The sequence below is a fragment of the Perca flavescens genome, chromosome 18 (genome assembly GCF_004354835.1).
Source record: "Perca flavescens isolate YP-PL-M2 chromosome 18, PFLA_1.0, whole genome shotgun sequence".
NCBI classification, from domain to species: domain Eukaryota; kingdom Metazoa; phylum Chordata; class Actinopteri; order Perciformes; family Percidae; genus Perca; species Perca flavescens.
In genome coordinates this window covers 23,060,971-23,080,737 of record NC_041348.1, presented here as the reverse complement: position 1 = coordinate 23,080,737, position 19,767 = coordinate 23,060,971, and the positions used below count along the sequence as shown (strand labels likewise).

The 19,767-nt window shown below is 37.6% G+C and overlaps 1 protein-coding gene and 1 long non-coding RNA gene across 2 annotated transcripts in view; one reads left to right on the top strand and one right to left on the bottom strand.

The window, feature by feature from the left end:
• The window catches only part of LOC114572855 (disks large-associated protein 2), an 81,309-nt gene that overhangs the window by 10,071 nt on the left and 51,471 nt on the right, over nt 1-19,767 (bottom strand). The window lies entirely within an intron of this gene.
• LOC114573131 (uncharacterized) lies at nt 3,002-19,594 on the top strand. The gene is made up of 3 exons (XR_003694865.1): nt 3,002-3,135; nt 6,397-6,609; nt 19,004-19,594. It is a non-coding gene; the product is annotated as an uncharacterized LOC114573131 (long non-coding RNA).

Below are 19,767 nucleotides of genomic sequence, written 5' to 3'. Positions count from 1 at the left end.
ATACACAGTTCTTCTGCAGTTCATTAATATAATGTATGCTTGCCTAAATGGATTGAAATATGCAAACACATGTTTTGCCTTATATGCCTACATTTATGTGCTGGGCATAATTACACAATTATTTGCTTAGCTTAATGTTGTTTAGTGAAGACATTTCATTTACTGACTCCTCTTTTGCTGAGATATGCCCTACTCAATCTGAAAAAGAAAAAGAAAAATCACAATGTCTTGCAATAATATTCACTGGACACCAGATGTCCTCCTATGGACTGTACATACTTCCTTTAAATATCTACCTGGATTCCAATATCAATATTGGATTTTGTCAGTGGATTAAGATTGCATTGTGATTTGTGAGTGTCTTCATGTGCCTACGTCATCCGTGTATTAGCATCCTTTTTTTTAGGTTATCTCCTTTTAAGTTTCAAGTTTATTTAATTTATATAGCACTTTAAAAGCAAACAAGTTTGCACCAAAGTGCTTCACAAAGACAAAAAAGAATAGTTTATAATACGTGGAGCGCACACTTAAGCTGCTAAAAGTCCTAAAAGTAGCTCAGTACATTCACTCAACTACCATACTTAAGTACAATTCTTAGGTACAGTGCTCATACTTAAGTACCACCATTATATGCCTTTTTATACTTCTATTTCACTACATTTTCACTACAGGGTTATAGATTTAAACATTTTCTAAAGTAGTTAAAAGTGAAGGTCTGTACCTTATCTAGCTACAATGCTGCGTACACAGTAAAAGAGCAGTAATAATAGTAATCATATGTAGTATTACAAAACTGTTGATGCTGGGCATATCTCCTATGTCTTATATTGTACTACAAAAGCGTCGGGCACAGAATGAGGAGTGTCTCAATTTTCCAAATTGATGTTTTTTTCAACCACAGAGTCAGAACTCTCAGCACCTCCTAAAGTAATAACTGATTCAAGTGCTACGGTGTAGTGCAAATTTGCGTTTGCCCCAAAGAGAATTCACTTTAACACTATAAGAACAACGGGTGCTAGGTATAGGGTTTACATGTCTGGGTCCATGCAAGATACTGTAAAATTAAATTTCCATTACTGTCTTGAAGGTGGTGGGGCTCATTAACAGCCAGGGAGGAACAACATTAAGCCTTAAAACATTGTGGTAAATATCAGTTCCTGAAGATCAAAGTTCAATGTCTACTACACGGACATAAAAAAAAATCTGAAATGGAATTCAAATATAAAAGACGAAGAAAATCTAATGTTGACACTGACAATAGAGTCTCAATGAAAAAGGAAAATCGCCCACTGAGAAGATGGCAAAGGCAAAAAGGGTTTACGTCAACAAAGTAAATTTGCAGGGCTACTGTACAGCAGGTTTTCTTTTGAAATACTACGGCTTTAGTTGAAAGTTTGGCTAATATAGTCTAGGGAAGCATCCTGTCCTTCGTGTAGTCAGTTGTGCCTGCATGGCTTTGTTTGTATTGGATTGTTTGGTTTAGCACTGCTGCACTGGGCAGTTCAGTAAACAGACCCACACACTGGAGGTGCAGCCAAGACTAAATGGACATGAATGTCATGCTATAAAATAGTGTTGCTGTGGGCAGCCTCTAGCTCACCCAGTAAGAGGGTTTGCCCCATGTTGGCTGAGTCCTGCAGCGGTGCAGGGTTTGAATCCGACCTGCTTCCCTTTGCTGCGTGTCATTCCCCATCTCTGTCCCCCTTTCATATCTATCCACTTTCTAATAAAGGGAAAAGCCCCAAAAAATAATCTTAAAAAAAAGAAAAATAGTGTTGCTGCTCTGCTTAAAAGTTGTTTGTAGTATTACAAGTTATCAGTGAAGACCCTGGTTTCTGCTTTCAAAATAGATATTTTGACACATCATCTGCCACACTGCAGCTCAGAAGCAGGGACATGCTTCTGCACCTAGACTCAAATTAACTAACCTATCTACAATTCATCCTCATGTATCTCCTTGCTGTCCTCACTGACTATCCAATTACTTTCTGTTGCCTTTTCTAACTTCATCAACTCAGTGACTCAATACTGTGCGTGACACGGCAAGGCTTATCATATTAGAACATTTGAGAAGCAGCAGGCTATTGCTTAAATAATCAAACTAATCAATTAACTGTCAGGAAATTTATTGACAGCTATCGTTTAAGTTGTGTACTGTATCAAGCACTAATGTCTAACATACTTTGGAACACAATTTAATGATTTACAGCTTTTCTCTCATTTATAGGTTATCATTCTCATTTGAAGATTGGGCTCTGGGACATTGTGATGGGAAATCTTGGCAGATTAATCAATGATCACAGATACAGTCTTTTTTTTCTTCTTTTTTTTACAATTTCCCCCTTCAAATCTGTGTTTGTTAAAAGTTGGAACACTGACAAGATCCTTGAGCAAAGAAGAACGAACTGGATTTAAAAGTTGGTTTGGGCAAGTACACAGCTGAGAAGCATTTGACTGAGACTGAGACTACTGTTACACGGTTGACAGTCAAATGAATACGTAAGTATTTTAACTGTTCTATTGACTACTTTTTACAATTGAGAATGCAGGGGTCAACATGAGTATAATTATCTATACGTCAATTGATCTTAAAACTGATTTACGAAAGTAAATGTTGGGTTAATGGTAAAAAAATATATACACATATTGCATATACATTTGTATGCAATTTGTAATATAGTATTAGGTTGTAACGTTAACCGTTAGTAGCTGTCCACGTAGAGTGACCTGGACTAGTTAGAAAAGGTATTTATTAGCGTTAACCCTGATAACAAGTCAGGTAAAGGAATGTAGCCTAGTGCTGCAGCAACACGTCTGGGACAAAATCACTAATAAAAGCTTCAAACTGGAAATAAATACTGGAAACAGCTCTGAGCAATAAAATACATCACATCTTCTTTGTAGCGTCCATGTTTTTCCCCACAATACGACTAGCTCATGAACAGAACACACCGAAGTCAGAAGAACGACTTCCCAGTTCTGGAAACGGAAACATCCCAGGAGCACGTGAATGCAGCAAAGGCTTGAGGGGTCGCTCGATCTGAAGGAAGCTTGAGGAGGATTCTGTCATGTAAATTGTTCATAAGCCTCTCAAAACACTCCTGCGACTGAATCCACTTATTGTCTGTCAGCACAGTATGTTATAAATACAAATATTTACACCGACATGTACATAAATAAATAAATAAATACAGCTTCCGATGGTTTCTGGCTTTGTTACGTCTAGCGCTCGCAACCAACGTCAAGCCACGTCAAACAGAACGCAAACAGGTAAACTAGCTAACTAGTACATTCACGGTGGTTAATCGACAATCAGAAGCAGTTTTTTTCTAACATTGGGAAAATATCAATGTTTGGAACATGTCGAGTTTAGAGAAGTGCTTTTGGAGTTTCTTTTGTTTTGATATATTGACATATTTTAACAATAAAAAATAGCCCTATTTTGTAATATTGGAGATGTATCAGTGTTTCAAATAAACAGAGCTTTTAGGCATGGACAGAGGAATGTTGCTGACGTAGTTTGAATTGTTGTTTGGACGTTTCGCTACACCTTTTGAAGTAGCTAAGGGTGCACAAAAAAAGGGGGACAATATATATTTTTGAAATGCTTTCCATTTATTACTTAAATAATTGTCATAAAACACAGCGTGTTGATGCCGAGAGTGGAGTTCGCTTTCCCTAGAAAAACAAAGGACTTTCACGGAAATGCTCGTTCCTTGGGAATGTTTTAATCCAAACCACGTGCCTAACCTTGATGTCGGCGCATAATGTAGGGTGACCAGATTTCCTGGAGCTAAAACCGGGACACTTTGCACGGGACCGTAGTGTTTGTGCACGCACACGCTTTTTAACGTGAACATGTGCCAGCCCTGTTCAGACACAGACACAGTATCTTCATTATTTTGATCCTAGGCTCCTAGTCTAATAATAAGTGTTTTTTCCTATGAAATTAACAAAATTGCAGTAACAGCCTTTTTCAGTTAATTTTGAGAATTAGTTTGAGATTTTTTAAAAAGATTTTTTTAAGTGTTATTTATTCCAATAACAGCAAAGTAATTAAAATGATTTATTGAACATTTTGAGCATTAAACACTTAATTTCCTGCATTCTGGTCAATTTTTATGCACCTATTTCTACCTTTTTCTGAATCAATGTATGCTGCAAATATCTTTATTTAAAGATAAACAGATTACAATCCAAATACAAAAACATAATGGAATATATTGCAATAAGGCTGTCAGGCATTCTGTATTGCTTTCAACTATTTATTCTCCTTTGGATGGACTTTTCTAATTATATCTGAGTCAGCACACATGTAGCCTATAGGCATCATTTACTCTTACCTCCTGTTTTGCGTCTTTTGTTGGTAACCTCCTTAATATGCATATGACAATTATTCACCTCAATGATACATTCATTCATTTTAATTTATTAATAAACCCCTGGATTGTAATATTTCAGATGTTTGAGCAAGATTTACTGCTCTTATCCAAAACTTTGTGCACATTCAAAGTATATAAACACAGTAGTGTTCTCTGTGATTTGGAGGAGTCGTGATATTTTGAGAAAAATAAAGTGATAATAGGCTATTACAAGAATAAAATCACAAGCTATATTTCAGAAAATAATCTATACCAGCACCATAGTCTGCTGTGCATTACGTGATTGCTCTGCTGATACGGTAGATCTCAGACCTTCTGACAGACACAGAGCCCCGTTTGAGACTCTGGTCTCTGAATGAGACAAATTGTTTAGCTATGGAAGTGGCTGTACGCTGCTCTACGTCGGAGGTGGAAACCCGAAACTAAAGAATACACGGAGCACAAACGCAACACATCTGCCGCAGCATGGACACAGCTGAGCGCATCCATAACAAATACAGCATGGTCGGACCCCGCACGTAGCTGCCCGTTCTATTCGCCTCGGAATAATAAACTGGACAAAGTTTTTTTTTTTTTTTTTTATTGGTCTTCTTTATGTTCTATCAGACTATAATTACTTGAGAGTAAAAAAAAAACAACATATACCATTAAAAAAATCTAGGTTTCATTAAAGTTGTGTGTTAAACAAGATGAAGAATTGTTTTTTTTTGGAAAGCATGGCTATACGTGGCTAGGCTATATGTAGTTTGCTGCTAGCCTGAAGTCGCCCCCCCCGTGTGAAACACCAAACTCCTTCCTACATACATTGCAAAACGCTTTGTTTGCATTGCGGAAAACTGCAGTAATCCAGGGGTATTTCCCTACCCAGTCCTCCCTGTACCTGCAGAGACGTTTTTGCTTTTTAGCTACGTGTTGATCTTGATCGGGTCCCAGACACCAGCCTGAGCCTCCATTTAAAAAATGAATGAATGAAAATTTGCGTTGCAACTTGCAGCCAATGACCAGCCGATGGGAGCGGGCTGCAGGATAACTCAATCACCATGAACAGGTTTTAATGTTCTATCAGACTAGAACTACTCGAGAGTCAAAAAAATAAAATAAATACTCGAGTCTGCTTTTGAGACTTTGCTCTAATTTTCGGGACAATTAGGGCAGGATTCAGGATTCGGGACAACTGCTTGGATTTCGGGACTGTCCCGAATTTTTCGGGACGTCTGGTCACCCTATTCTCGGGTAACTCAACTACCAACTACCGCTGATACGACGGAGCTCTGTTGCCGGTGTCACAGCTTTTTTAAATTATTCTGCTCCTCCAGCAGCCATGGCCGTCTCTGTCAACTGCTTTTAACATGCTCCGTTCACATGAACATACAACTGATTTTAACAGGCCACATTCACGTGAACAGAAAATTGCATTGCCTCTATCTTTTCACCTCAACCCTCCATGGAGATTTATCAGCCTACTTTAAGTGAAGAACAGCGACAGTAAAAAATTATTTCACACTACGTGGATTTCGGGGCCTTATTTAGGTGCCACTGAAATGCCTGCGCTTCTCTCTGATACTCCGAAATGGACGTTAGAGGCAACCTAAACATCGCCGCATATCACGCTAGTTAACACTACACTTGGCAGCAGGTAACGTTAGCCTACCGTTAGCTAGCAGCTGGAGTAAACCTGGTTAAAATGCTGACAGCTTATACATTTAACAGGAATTTACTGGTGAAATGTTCGGACAGACCTGCCCCCACTGCTGAAAAAAATCCTAAAGGAAACACTGTGACGAGGGACATACTGTGTTTGTAGGGCAAGCTTTTCAGAGCCACTTTCCAAGCCTACAGAGGGGAATGTTTTTCACAACATAATGTACGAAAACCTCAAAAACATTAAACCAAAGCCTCTGTGTTAAGAGCCATTACATGTTAGCCTATTAAAGTTATGTGTAACCCAACCATTTACCAGGAAGATATTTTCTTTCTTTCTTTCTTTCTTTCTTTCTTTCTTTCTTATCGTTAGCAAAAGTAGCCGGACTCCCTTAATACACCCACAGATGTATGACTGCAACTGAAATGTAGTTTGCAAAGGTAAGGGCTAGTATGGCGAAAAAGAGAAGAGATGGAGACGGACTGGTACCTGGAGGTGGCTGAGCGCGGTCCACGCTGCAGGAAGTAGGGAGACGAAACTGAATCCCTGCAAGGAGCAAACACCAGTTAGAAAGGACAAATGCAGGTATCGAACACACTAATGCACACCTACAGTAAATCATCTTCATATACCTACCACAACTAACTCCAAGAGGTCATTAAAAAATATTTACAGAATGTTTTCTTTTTGCCTTCTTCAGTTGTTAAGTCCCTCAGTAACCAGCATGGAGAGCGAGAAACACAGATGTGCTCAATATAGTTTTAGAAATGGGTCACATCAATGTTTTTTCTAAATGTTGAATGTGCAGAGCAGCTGAATGCACTTGGGGAAAGTGCATTTGGTCTATAATGATTTCATATGAATGAGCTACATTTACAGTCTTACTGTAACAATCTCAAACACTGCTTCACCATGATAAGAAATAAGTAGAAGTGTTGATTTCTGGGTAACATTCATTATCCAGCATTTGCTGTGTTTCTTTCTCAGAATGCAGACATTCTAATGACACGGACAAAACTTGCATCTTGATGGACAATGCACATAGGCAACAATTCTCCAGGAGGTGCCTCAGCCTTATTTAAGTGCCTTATAACAAAACATATTGCCAGGGACATTTGAATATGTATTTGTCTAGACTTTAGTTTATACTTGTTCGCTTTTGCCTCTGTTGTAGCTGCCAATATTGTCGAAAAATGTCTTATTAAATTATAACACTAACAATAGAATCACAATAAAATTAAGTAAGAGGCAAAAGATTATCCAAAATGGACCAAATTGAAAATCAGCTATATTGTCTTTAGGTTAAAGCCTTTGAATTATCAATGTCTGCCAAGGTTGTTTTTTATCCATTTACATTTCCCTAATATGTTGACCATGTATCATTATCTAAAGAGCAATCCTTACTTATCAGGCATAAGATAACATGCATCATCTGAATCTGAAAACAGACCGCTATGCTTTAACTTATTTTAAGACATCATTAAAACATAAATATAAAAATTAAGTCAAATTTTAAAATTCTGAACTTAATAAAACCAATTCATATTTTCCAATTAATGGTTTTAAATGGCAAGATAACTCCTTTTCTCTCAAATTTTTGGATATTAGACATATATTAAATATTTAAACATTAAACTTGGTTCATTAGCGGTACAGTGTGTCTCCTAAAAGAGAGGCACAGAGTATTGCAATTTTTGGAGTATAAGGCCAAAAATAATGTCATGTACAGGCAAAGACTTAGCAAAAAGAGACACAGACAATCATTCTAATACAACTACTGAATTAGCCACTCCACAACTGTAGTAAAATACCACAAATATTAGCTTGAATAGAAACATTTCAATCCCTGTCAAGTGGAATTTTTGTAAATCTAACAGAAATGAGGTCTAGACAGTAGGGAAACAAAGAAAAGCAGAAAAAATGTGCACAGAGATCCAGACAAAGATAGAAAGATGCCAAAGCTGACTGCCTCTGGTGATGCAACAAAATATAGTATATTTAAAAGTGGCATGCTGTGCTGCAGCATGTGGAGTTCCACTTTTTACATTCCCATTTTTCAAATCTTATCCTGAATGGGTATGACCACCCCGCTTCTATTTAAAGCGTAACTCTCGCCAAAATGCAACCTAGGGTCTTTTTATGAATGTACCTGAGTAAACTTTTGTTTAAAAGCATAATTACGACGGAAAAGACACTTTTAAGATTTATCATATTCTTGTTTTCGGTCAAATGGCCTTTTGAATGGGAGAGCTAGGGGCACTACTATAATAGCATCAAAATCACTATTTTTAAAACACTAAGAAGACACAACATGAAACTTTGCTCGAAGGATCACCAGGGGCTCTACACATAAACTCGAGCATTGAGAAAATTGTTTGTGTACAAAGTTTACTAAAAAAGGTTTTGAACGACTCACTTTAGCAGTTTTTGTTTACGCTATCCGCCATCTTGTCAGTCAAAAAGTGTCGATCTCCGAATGCCAATGAACAGACTCCATAGGAGGAAATGTCATTCTTATGTGAGGCTCCTTTTTCAACTACAAGGTCAATATTGTTTTTCACCAACGACAAAAAAAAAATTATCCATGCCTTTTTATATGGAAATAAGCTTTAGGAGCTTTCCATCTTTACTCTCCTCCCTGTTACGTTGCATTCGGAGAACGATTCTTTTTGACTAGCTAGATGGACGGCGACCGGAAAAACCAACAGCTACAGTGAGTCGTTAAAACCTTTCTTTTTAGTATACTCTGTGTACACAAACAATGTTCCCAAGGCTCGCGTTCATGTGTAGAGCCCCTGGTGATACTTCAAGCAAAGTTTCATGTTGTGTCATCTTAGTGTTTTAAAAATAGTGATTTTGATGCTATCATAGTAGTGCCCCTAGCTCTCCTGTTCAAAAGGCCATTTGACCGAAAATGAGAATACGGTAAATCTTAAAAGTTGCGTTTACGTCCTAATTATGCTTTTAAACAAAAGTTTGACTCGGGTACATTCACAAAAAGACCCTAGGTTGCATTTTGGCGAGAGTTACGCTTTAAAGCCAGTTTACTGCATTTCAATCCCTTTGTATTTGGTTACATGAGCTTAAGCCATACTTTACAGGAAGTGCAAGTACATTGCTGCACTTAAAATATAATTATAATACTAATTACTGGAAAATTAAGTGATCACTTTTGGTGCTTTTCCATTACATGGTACCTACTCGCCTCAACTCTACTCGCCTTTTTTGGTTTTCCATTACGAAAAAAAGTACCTGGTACCTGCTAACAGATACTTTTTTTAGTACCTGCTCAGTCGAGGTTCCAAGCGAGCTGAGGCGAGCCGAGAAGGTGACGTGAAACCCTGCAGGCTTCTGATTGGTCGGAAAGAAGCGTCATTGATCACTGCATTGCTAGTGAGAGACGGCATTTTTAAATAGTTTAGCCAGCAGTGTTTTTTTGCTGCTGGAGGCTCCACGCAGAACTTTTTCCGTAGCATACAAGTGGCCTGATGGTTATACTGGTGCACTGGTGTGTGCATGTTTGATGTGTGTGTGTCGAGTCACCGTATGTGTGTGTGTGGGGAGCTAGTGAGCGAGGGAGAAGTGAGAGAGTGACGGCGATTATCTCCGCAGCGAGTAGCGACTCTAGAGTCATATATATGTGACCACGGTGGGAAATCTGGAGCAGTAAACGTTAACTATCTCTTTGATATCATGTTGTTTACGGAGACGGAGAACCAGGAAATGCGTCGGGGATATGTCAATGGGAAAAGCAAGCTACTAAGCCACGCCCACCCTAGTCGCTATGACGACCAGCCACGCTGAGGCAATACTAAAATCTGCAATGGAAAACGGACGCACAGCGAGTCGAGGCGAGTAGAGTCGAGTAGAGTCGAGGCGAGTAGAGCAGGTACCATGTAATGGAAAAACGCCTTATTGTGTTCACACTTTGCCATGTGAACACGATAAGTGCAGCTGAGATTCCAGATTATGTAGGTACTATTAAAACTGTGGTACTTGTATGGACTTTATGTAAAGTGTGACCTAATATCATTTCATAAACGTTTTGGTGCAGAGAAATGAAACAGACCTTCTCTCTTGTGCTTTTTCAACAAGGCCCCTCAAACCTTTTGTTCCTTTGTGGTCAAGACTTAAATTTCAGAAAAATCGTTGCAAAAGTTCTGACTGTGTCTCCTTCCCGTCCGACTCCCTCCATTCGTGCCAGAGGCCGTTCTTGCCATAGTTGTGGACTCAGACTGGCAAAGAGGCTGGTGAGATGCTGTTCTTACTCAGGTCAGGGTGGATGTGGCTTAATGATGTGCATGCAATGACTGACAAGCTGCATACATGAGCATGGGGGCTGAAGATGTAACAAAGTGAATGTGAAGGCTCTCAGGTCTTAATGTAACACTTTTGTTTGACTCCATGCTGTACTAAGCATGGAAACTGAGTATCTAGCTTCACTCCATTTAGCAGGGGCTCAGAAAAAACAAGTAATTATATTGCAAAATCATTGTGTTTAAAGCCTAAAAACCACTGCCTACAGCTTTATCTAGTTGCAATATTTTTGAGAATTATCACTCTCTTTAACAATTTGTTCTACTGGCTGTCTGAGCAGTGAGTGTATACTATATATGGACCAACAAGCACTGCTTTTATTTTACATATTTGCATAAATGTAGCATGTAGTCTACTCCAATTTTTTTTCATGAAGCTAGTGTAGCTTGTTTATTGCTAGGCTCATCACAAAATCCCTAACGTGAAAATAACTGAGAAAAGATATTAATTTGATGATTACTGTATATCTTACATTGCATGTCTATTTAGTGATAAACTTGAGGATTACGTGCAAATTAATTACTTGTGTACTGAAGTCTAAAATTGACTTTCTTGCCTACCTAAATGGTATTTCTTTAGTGTGGCATAAAAGACACATATTGCCACAGGCAAAATAAATTACTGTGTTTAGCTAAAAAAAAAAAACTGGGCTATGCAAAAAAAAGCAATGACTAAAGGGAATTTATAATTTCTTTCTATCAATGTTACTATACCTGACTCAACCATTGTGAAAATTCGTCGGGCCTAGGATTGAGCTTGAGTATGACACTGGTGGTTAGCAAAGTTGGATGAGTGGATGGATCTATAAATGGATGAATGGATGGATGATTTGACATAGGACAATTAGTAGGACTTGAGGGTGTGTAGGTCAGGAATTCCAGCTGATTCTGCTGGATTTACAAAATTTAAAACAGGTTTTGTAGGCCTTTTTTCAAGATTAATTCAATTAAAACAAACATGTTGTTCATAGCCACATACATATATACATACAGTGGTGATGCCCCCATGGATGCAAGGTGGATTAACCTTTTATGTATGATATATCACAACAAACCAATACAAATCAATGGCCTGAAAGTATAATTTCAACAAACTCTCTTTTAATTGCCTTTGCCCCAGTGATGAGGTACTGGATAGTGTCCCAAATAAATCCACAAAAAAGTTAACCTTCTCCGGCCTTCACAGTTAAAGTAACTTAAAACGCCCCGATAGCAGCCCCTAGAAGCTGTGAAGTTCATTGTACCCTATAATCACAAGTGTTGGACAAAACAAAGAACATATTGACCATATTGCTATTGTTAGAGCCTTACCTATATATAGTTGGGTTAAAAGGATGTTTGTCTTGAATGTACAGTGTACATGTACAAGAAAATCCAAAGAGTTTTGAATTGAAGGATTTGTGTGCAAAGATTATATTTTTGGTCTGAAAGTGAAACTAGAGTAGCGTTCTATCGAAAACGTAAATAGTTAATTAAATTGGGAAGTGTGCATTTGCTCCGGAAATTTTAAGCAAATCTGCCCATTCCATGTGTACACATGGAATCTTTGGCATGATGGTGGCACTATAGGAAAGGCCATGGGTTCACCAAAAACTTAAGGATTCATCCTTTGGGGATCTGACTCTCAACCAGTCTTTAATAACTTCTTTAATATGTTGCTTTAAACAAAAGTGTTGGACAGATAAAACAACTGACAAATCATTAGATATCACCATTCACAGGCTCTGCTACTAGTGGGGCCATTAAAGTGGGTTTGCTATAGTACAGCAATGGCAGCTGAGTATAAACCTTGCCACCAAATATAAACATTTCATTATGAACAGACCTTTTTAGATAGAATTTTAGCCCACACAATGTGTGTAGTTTGTTAGAGAATTGTATGTTCAAAACAAGCTGGAACCAATAACACATATGAAACTGTACCTACCCAATATATCTGACTACAAGTATAATACTGTAGGTTTACTTGTAGACTGCATGAAATCTTCCATGTTTCAATTACTTCAGCATGCCAGAGTTCGCAATCTGCAACCATGTGAAAGTTTTGAATATTAAATCATTCACCCCCTTAAAGTTAAGTTTGAGTATTGGTAGTAGTATTTATCCTTCCCCTAAAACAAATAAGCTGAATTTATGCCATCATTGTCAAAATCACAGCTACTGAAAGTGACTGACTTGAATACAGATCTGAAAATGTCTTTTTATACTTAAAGAACTGTGGCTTGTCCACAATTTAAGTATGAAAACCTGATTTGATGATATCATCTCAAAGCAGCATTGATTTGTGCTGGTTTGTAGAACAAAGCAGTTATGTTGGTCATAACCTGCCTTGCTGCATGCCAGGATATTTAAAATAATAAATACTGATTTTATTCCCCTCTGTTCGCTCAAAGAAAATGTATACAATGGTTAAAGCAAGTGGGTGAATCACTACTAATACCAATGAATTTGAACAGAAGTATTATAAATCATAACAAATAAAAACAAACCAAATAAATAATTTCATGGATTTTGTAAAAGGCTTCATCCACATCTCAGTTAAAGTATGTTCCAGATGTGCACAGTTGTCTGTTCAAATACAGTAGATATTGTACAATGCCAGTGTGCTAACACAAGGCCAACATGTGGGACAGTAAACAACAGATGTTTTAGTTTAGTTCTTTTGGTTTTTTTTAACTCATTATCTAGTACTAGTACATACTCTTAAAAATTCCACTTGATTCAATGTGGAAACAGATGAAAACATTTAAATGTATTATACATACTTAGTGAGTATGACAGAATTTTTAACTTATGGTATATCTTATTTTAGTGGAAAATGTTAATGAGTCAGACAAAATGTATGAAAAACTATTAACAACATATAAAAAAAGATAGAATAAAGCGGTTCCCTACCAGACCTACCGTACTCTCTACGCCCCCTTGCTAAGCTACGGGCGCCTAAAATGGGGGAAAAAATAAAATAAAACAAAATGATGATAGCTTAGTAGAAAAGCAATACATATTGACAGGGTCAAAGTAAAAGACACTGTGTCTGGCCCATGCTGTGTACAATATTTGTGTGTTAACAGTGTGTAGATTACTCACTATGGACACAAAATATGCCATTGTAAAGCTATGACCCCCATTTTGCCATTTAAATTACCATAAACATGAACATCATAAACATTTGAATCCATTGTTTTATATCAATATATGAAAAATACATAAGGCCAATAAAAGTTGTAAATGAAAATTCACAAGAAACACCACAATAAGCCAAAAAAATGTATTGCATACTTTTAACAAAACAAGCATAAGCTAACAAATGCAGGCTAAAGTATGGTTTTCAAAAGGTGTTTTATAACTTTGACAAAGTCTGATTCACTAACAATACAGTCTGAGATCCCTGAAAATTGCAACATGATTGATGCAAAACAGAGTACCATGTTTTCTCCAAGAAACCTTGAATAAATGCAGGAAGAGAACATAGGGGTAGAAAAGGATTTATATTCAAGCAGTGTTACAGGTTCAGGTGAGATCAGATTCCATCCAAAAATCTTTGTCCTAATAGCTGGACGTCACAGAGTTGGCATAGTTGTTGCATCAGATCTCTGGATGACAACAAAATGTAAACAAAAACTCATGGGGCAATTGACTACATACTGTAACATATAAGATAGACAATTCAATATATAATGATATATTTCATTACACAAAATATGGTTGCATGGTTAAAAAATAATTTAAATACCCTTTGTCTATTTCCTCTTCAGTCTTTGTTAAATGTACAACTTTCATGTATATATTTTTAAAATAATACTTTCTATTTCTGTATTTTGCTACATTTCAACTTGTTTTAGGAAAGGGTAATTTCTTTGGACTAAATGATGAAATGATAATGAAACAGTAGATTGAACTTATTTATAGCATGGGTGAGTTCCCTGGGATCAATTAATCACCAGTTTACAGTTCAATTAAATATAAATTTAGAAGAATGTTAAGCATTTGTACAGCATTGTTTTCCAAATTTGCTGTAGTCCGTAAGTAAATTGAAAAAAACAATGTGTGATACAAATATGATTAATTTCTTTTCTTTATGATGTCACAAAACACACGGATGCTACCACTTAGCAGAAATCTCAAGAATCTCACCAACAAACTCTTTGATTCTAGTATACATATACTCTAAAATGGGAGAAATGTGAATGAAATAACTGTCTGCCAGAACACACTAGTGTTGGGTACCGAAACCCGGTGCCGATATGGATGTATTAAAGTATCTACCGGACCACTACTTAAATGCCTGTGCTTCCCTCTGGTGGTCATTACAGGCAACGGAAGTATTACTGGATTTGTCGCTAGTTAACATTACATATAACTTAGCAGGTAACGTTAGCCTACCGTTAGCTTGTAGCTGGCTTACACATGGTTAAACTGCTTAAACGGTCCAAAGTGTGGATGTATTACACTCAAAAGGATTCCAACACCGGGATGTGCAACAGTCTGCAGCTAAAGACAGTGTAAGCCTAGCTGCACTTTCTGAGACACCATGGCCACAACCGCATTTGGAGATGCAGTGTTAGCAATTCTTTTTCAATGAAAGTAGCTAGCACTAGCTCCAAAAGTCACTAAAACTCAGCAGATGATGTCACTCTCATTTGCATAATGATGACGTCATCATGTATCATTTGCATAAAGCTTAGTGGCTGTTTCGGCTAACTGCCTGCTGCTCACGGCCGAAGGGGAGAGGGAGAGAGATCCCGTGCTGTTGGCAGAAGAGCCGTGGACTCTGATTATGCAGAGCAGCATGCATGGAAATGAATTACAATGTAATAGATCCAAATCTAGCGAGAAAGTTGCCAAATTGGCAACGCTGCAATTGCACCTCGTAAACTAATGGTGCATTCAACTGCACCTCAAAAAATTTAAGCTTTTGTTGTAAAGTACCTTTCTGCCATCCATCCAAGTGTTTCTTCTTTTTGTTGACCATATGGCCTTAGCAATAAACAAGCCGTTCTTTAATGTTGCTGACCGTGGTTTTGTGCTCTTTTTATTTTTATTTTTTTTTTAAAGTCGGTTCAGGCACCGGTTAGGCACCAGCACTGTTTTAAAAGTATCGTTTTAGCACCGGTATTGGATAAAACCCAAACGATACCCAACCCTAGGAAACACTCAAACAACCTTCAGTGTGTGGCCCCTGGCTCATGCAAAAATAACTAAATTAAATAAAAAAATATTAAATATTTTCTGAAAACGTCATTTCATTCCCGTCATTGATGACATTGACATTTGATAAAATTTTGACATTAACACCTAATATCTATAACTGCAAATATTTAGATGATGTAAAAATAGAACAAAGAACAAAGAACTTGCATAGAATGAATTAATGTAGATTGGAGACATCATGATTGGCCAGTTTTCAGCACCTTTAAATTAGTTTGCGTTCCCCAAACAATGGGAAAAGATGTAAGTAAGGAATGTCACTGAAATCCCCTCTTAATCATTCAAAAAGCAAAAATATGAATACAAGCCTTTACAATTTTATTTCCATATATACTTTATATATATATATATATATATATATATATATATATATATATATATATATATATATATATATCTCGTATATTAAAATGGCTTTAGGTTAAATGTTTTCACAGTCATATGCCTTCAACTGAAATCATTTATGATTTATGCTAACCCAGCCTTTGGCAGGTATGTTATGAAAAACTCATTGGGTTTGTTTGGGTTTATAACAACAATAAATAGGTGATAAGGTTTTTAAAATTCTTATTCTGTATTGCAAATAGTGGAGAATGGCAACAATACATTTGAGCTTGGTCCTTACCTATTATTCGTTGTACCAAAACCTCAAGTTCTGAGTTATGGAGTTGCTGCCAGAAAATACCAGCAAAACATGCCTTTAATATAGTGTTCCTATGTAACACATATATTACATTATCAAGGCAAATGAATCATTTAGCTAGGCATTCAAGCTCAGGTTTAATGAGTTACTGTAACAGGTGTGTGGGGCGGAGCTACTGCAATAACTTGTAAGAAAATGTTTGCCTTTTTCTCTTCTGTGGCTTCAACTTTCATTTTGATCTTACCTCTAGTACAACCTTTTGTATAAATATATTTTTTCAAAATGCCACTTTTTCTGCAAGTTTTGTCTTTTGGTCGTGCAAAGGGGGAAGAAGATCCATTTTCTTTATAAAGTGAGAGATGACGCCTCTGCTTTATTAAAAGTCTTTTTGAAAGGTTCACATTTCAGTCAGGGGTCTGATACATATAGGCTTCCCATGGTCCTGTGCTGCAGTGATCGTCCAAAGATAAGTGCTGTCAAGCTTGGACATGTTTGTTGTTGGCCTCAGTTCCATGGCCTCAGTATTACAGTAACTTTGGTTGGTACAATGGGACAATGGACCAGGTGAGTGGTTGCGGGGAATGCCAGTGGCTAATGAGCAACTATTTTATTAGTAACAGACAAAATGAGCAATTGGCCAAATATAGCAGTTGATCGAGGGCTCCCACCCATTAAGGTTTGAAAGGAGCCCAGCTAAGCCATCACTAGTGAGGCGGTGTTAGTACATTCAGTGGTAATATACTGCACCTCTGGGGACATGTCAGAGAGGTAGAGGCCCACAGTGGCTCTGATTGTCTACTTATAGGGACCAATGTTTCTCTATTATCTTTCCGCAGTGATGAACCCCCCCAGCATTAAAAAGTCTGCCATTACTAGAGAAATGTGGCATTTAAAAAAGTGAATAATATAGAATTTAGTCCAAATATCTTAACAAAGACAAATCCAATTCAGTATTTGTTCGACCCCTTTCCACTGAAATAAAATTAATGGATAGGTAAGATACTTAACAAAACATTAAAGAATCTCCAGTCACCACTGCACGAAAAACAATAGGCTAAACATTGGTATGAACTACCAACTTCCTTATAACGTGCACAAACAGCTGGATGATGAACATGATGAAATAAATGAAGACAGACCTCGAAGACTGGGAAAAAGTGCTGTGTACAATAACTACTACTGTATAGCCCCTCTCAACGCTGTCAGAAATGAATGTTAATAACTGCAAACAGTACAAGTATTGAATATAAGCTTCTCTATATACAAATGGTACATGTATATACATATACAGAGTTTGAACATGAATGCAGTTTGTGCAAGAATGAACTAAAGCCAATACATTCATACTTGTGAATCTCCCCTCCACATGTTGTTAGACTTTAAAGTGACTCATAAGTAATTCATCGTAAACAATTTTAGCCAGGGACCAAGTCCACAAAGCCTTGAGACAGTGTCATCCATACAGTATTCCAAAGGATTAGGCTTTCAAACATTTCATTAGAAGTTATTGTCAGGTCTATCTACTTTTTTTATCAAATTATTACAGTTAACTTCTTTATGCTGTGTGGTACACTAGTTTGCCATTGAGAAAACCTTTAAGTTGGATATTTTCTAAATGCCCATTTCAACTAGAACTGGCTACAAAATGGATGAAGGCCATGTCAAAACAAAGCTTTGATTAGAATAACTAAAAATAACAAACAAGTAAATTATATATTAATATATTCATTAATGTATCATCTTTAATGCATTTATTAAAAAACTAGGGTTTATAAAGTTATTCACAGTATTTTTTCAGTATACTCTGGTGCTTAAGATAATGTTTCTACAGGAAGAGAAACTGGAATGAAATTTGCAGAAACAGACAAACTTATGCCTCACCTCACAATGGCTGATTATTGAGTTTTATCATTACAAGACCCTCAGATTTCCGATCATTTTTACTTGAATTGACGTGTTCTCTGAAGGTTGGGTATTTAAGACAGCGGAGGGAAGATGATGCTGCACTTGTTGGCACTTGAGGATCTTAACATCAGCCACATTCTCTCTCACATTCTTATGTCACCTCATTCTGGTGTAAAGTCATTCTCTTTTATTCCATGGCTAACCAAGACACTTGTTAAAAGATTGCTTGAACAACATTATAGCCTGTTCAAGATATGACAGACACTGTGTCTGCATAGAGTAAAGGGACATCTAACAACAGCTCTGCCCTGCCTTTCTTAGTAAATGTCATGTTTTTACACTGGCTTCCTCATCTCATTTTACAGTTTGCGTAGAATGGGAATGATTAGAATGACATAGACAGATATGACATGGGCCCACTGGTGTACTTCCTGCTCCACAGTTCTAAACTGGCGCTTCTGTGACCACCTGTGTGGCCACCTATGTCTGGCTGCTTTTGAGCCTGCTTTTTGTTGATCTCCCATGGGAAATCCTCTATTGGAAGTGGACTGGCAGGGCTGCCTGACCCCTCTGGCGTGCTCTCGGGGGTTCCCTCTATAATCTCAATTCGGGGTGGGTCCATCAAATCCATAATGCTGAAGGGGGCTGGCTCTGGTTGGCACATCACTGACTTGTCCTCTGTATTCTGTCGAATGGACCAGCTTGAGCCTGCTTGAATTCCTATGGACACTCTGTCATCTGTTTGTGTGGTGCTGTCACTGCAAGGCTCCCGACACAAAGTCCACATATTGTAGCACTGAGTAAAGTTGAAGAAGTTACTGTTGAAAGTCTTCAATTCCCCACAGACATCTCTACGCAGCTCTGCCAGTTCATAGCGCATTGCTGAGATTTCATCCTTCCACTGCAGGTTAAAGGCAGCAACCATGTTAGCAGACTCTTTAAAGGCCTGAATGGCCTGAGGGACCGGCGGCTCAGAGGCTACGGGTGAGGCAGAAGGGACCCTGTATGAAGGTGGGGATGCCGGTGGGACAGAGATGGCTGTTACGGTGGAGCTAGTACTGTGATGGCTACGAACAGCAGCAGTCTCTCTCTCCAGCCTTTCCAGCTCCACATAGGCAGAAGAGCTAGCACCGTCATCATCCTCTATCATGTCGTCATTTAGTAAAGAGGTACCATCCAAAACATCATATCCCTCTGGAAGAAAAATGTAAATATGCAAAAAGAAGGACATTCAAAGTGAAAGGAACCGCTGGAGTGTGATTTGGATTCTCAACTAGAACACAAACACATATCTATGGAAAACATACAATATGTGAGTGAAAAGTAATTTAAAAGACATACAAGATCAGACCCAATCATTTCATGTTTGATTCTAAAGATTTAAGCATTTAATCAGGGATGAGCACCCACCATTGACTGGTGTGCTGTTCAAATGTGACTACGTCTGCACCAGGTTATACAAAACCAAGAGGTAACAGAGTTGTTTAATAAACTCACAAATGTGAAGAAACTATCTATTTTTTTTTTTTTTACTCAATGGGTGCATTTAGTAAGTTTTGCATGTATACACTAGGCTGCACGATATGAGGAAAATTATGCAATAACTTTGAATATCACAATAACAATATTAGGCCTACTTACAATAAATAAATATATTAAAGTGTACTCTGT